We start from the raw sequence: 2,101 nt of genomic DNA, 5'->3' as shown, positions 1-2,101 counted from the left end.
GTAAATCACATTCAAGTCATATTATTTAGCCATAAGTTTCATCTACTTCCTAGATAAAGAAAATTAGCTACTCATGAATGATTTAACAATCAAATTCACAAGTTTATTAATGCAAAACATCATAAAGTACAAGTACAAGAAAGATAAAAGAAATCTTAGCCAATTGATGGTGAATCCCTCCAATTTCTGCTATATTCTTGTACAAGATGATTACAAGTGAAAACTCCAAATGCTTCTCCAAGGACTCCTAGCTAGAGAGAAAATGTTACAAGAAGGAAAAACTAGCTACGTATGGTCCTGTCCTGCTTCTCCCCTGTATTTCTGCATAAAAGGTGGTAGAAAATCTATTTTTCCTCTTCATAATTTCCTCCACTCAGATTTTGTAAAAAGAAGTCAAAGATATGATGTTTCCTTTTTCTACAACTCATTTGGTCTTCTCTTTTGTTGCAGAAGCATGTGCCACCGATTTCTGTCCCTCAAAATAGTTGAAAAAGTTGTGAGAAAGGTAAAGAAAAACAGCTGTGTCACTTGCTGAGCAGAGAGACAAATTCGAGCCTCGGATCCGGGGGGTGAAACTGGATCCGAGGACTTCCCAAGGTGGATCTGAGGTCGGATCGTTCTGACCTTGGATACACTCCTCCAGAAGTACAGACGAGAGCTCGGATCCTTCTTGTTCACACGGATCCGAGCTCGGATCCGTGTTGATTAAATTTTCAGTTTTTCACTTCTTTCCTTTTTCTACATTTTTACTCCCAATTTCTTTTGTACTTTGTCCTCTGGATGATCCTTGCATTTCTTTCAACTTCGTGCATGAATTTCATACATCAATAACCTTCACAATTTCACCAAATTAACTCATTAATCCACTCATTTATCAAGTTTTGAACACTTAAACAATATTTTAAGTAATTATCACCAAAAGAGTTCAAATATGGCTTTAATCTTCTCAAAACATGCCAAAAATTCATGCCAAATCTGTACAAAATGTACGTTAAATATTCACTTATCAAAAAACCTCTAAAATCTCCTTTTCTTTATCTTGCTTCTTTGATTTCTCTAACCTGCTCGGAAAAGGCAGTAAGTTAGTTCCAACTCTAATTATAGAATCAGGAATTATCTTTGGATTCGCATTTCTCATTCCTTCCTCCTCAAGCTCTTTGTCAATTCAATCTTCATTTTTATTTTTCGGAATCACAAGTTCGGATCCCTAAATTTTCTTCCCATTCCTTAAGATCATTGCACTTACATTCTTCAGGTTCAGTTCAGGTTGAGATGGTAATTTTTCATAAACTTGGGATTGCAGGCGGTTGATTGCTATTGCCATCTAACTCATCTGATTCTGCATTGCTTGCACCTGTCCCAATTGATTCCTCATACTTTGTAGGTCAGAATCTATTTTTTGTTGATTAGCAATTAATTGCTTCATCATCTCTTCTATAGACAGACTTGAGTTTGATGGAGGTGGTGGCGGGCGAGACTCATACTGTTATTGATACCATTGCTGTCTATTTGGTGTAAAATCTGGTTGCCTATTTCCTCCATAGTTGAGGTTGGGATGATCTCTCCAACCAGGATTGTACGTATTCGGGTAAGGGTCCTATGGCTTTCTTAGCACGGGCGCGTGACCAGCCATGTTTACTTGCTCCGTACTTTTCTCTTGAATCATTGAGCACATCTATGTAGAATGACCCATAGCAGTGCAGATCCCACACACTTTGGCTCGTGATGTATTTCCTATAGCTAATTGCCTAACAAAGGATGTTAATTCGGTCAACTGCTATTGGATGGAATATGTCTCTACCTCATTTACTTTGCGTGTCGGGACATCCTCCCTCGTATCAAACTGTTACGAATTCTCCGTCATTCCTTCAATTAGCTCCTACGCTTCTCGAGAAGTTTTGTTCACCAATGCCCATTCACTTGCAGCATCAATTATACTGTTGTCTCTAAAAAACAGCCCCTCGTAAAAATATTGGATAAGCAATTACTCACTTATTTGGTGTTGAGGGAACTTGATGCATAACTTCTTGAATCGCTCCCAATAATCATAAAGCGACTCTCCTAAATACTGCTTGATACCGCATATCTCCTTCCTTAGACT

The 2,101-nt window shown here is 38.1% G+C and overlaps 1 non-coding gene across 1 annotated transcript; it reads left to right on the top strand.

The window, feature by feature from the left end:
• Positions 1 to 1,994: 1,994 nt before the first annotated feature.
• Positions 1,995 to 2,101, top strand: LOC113750921. The gene has a single exon (XR_003464691.1). It is a non-coding gene; the product is annotated as a small nucleolar RNA R71 (small nucleolar RNA).

This window comes from Coffea eugenioides, chromosome 10, assembly GCF_003713205.1.
Source record: "Coffea eugenioides isolate CCC68of chromosome 10, Ceug_1.0, whole genome shotgun sequence".
In the NCBI taxonomy this organism is placed as follows: domain Eukaryota; kingdom Viridiplantae; phylum Streptophyta; class Magnoliopsida; order Gentianales; family Rubiaceae; genus Coffea; species Coffea eugenioides.
Note: the sequence above shows the minus strand (reverse complement) of the source record. Positions and strands in the feature narration are given on the sequence as shown.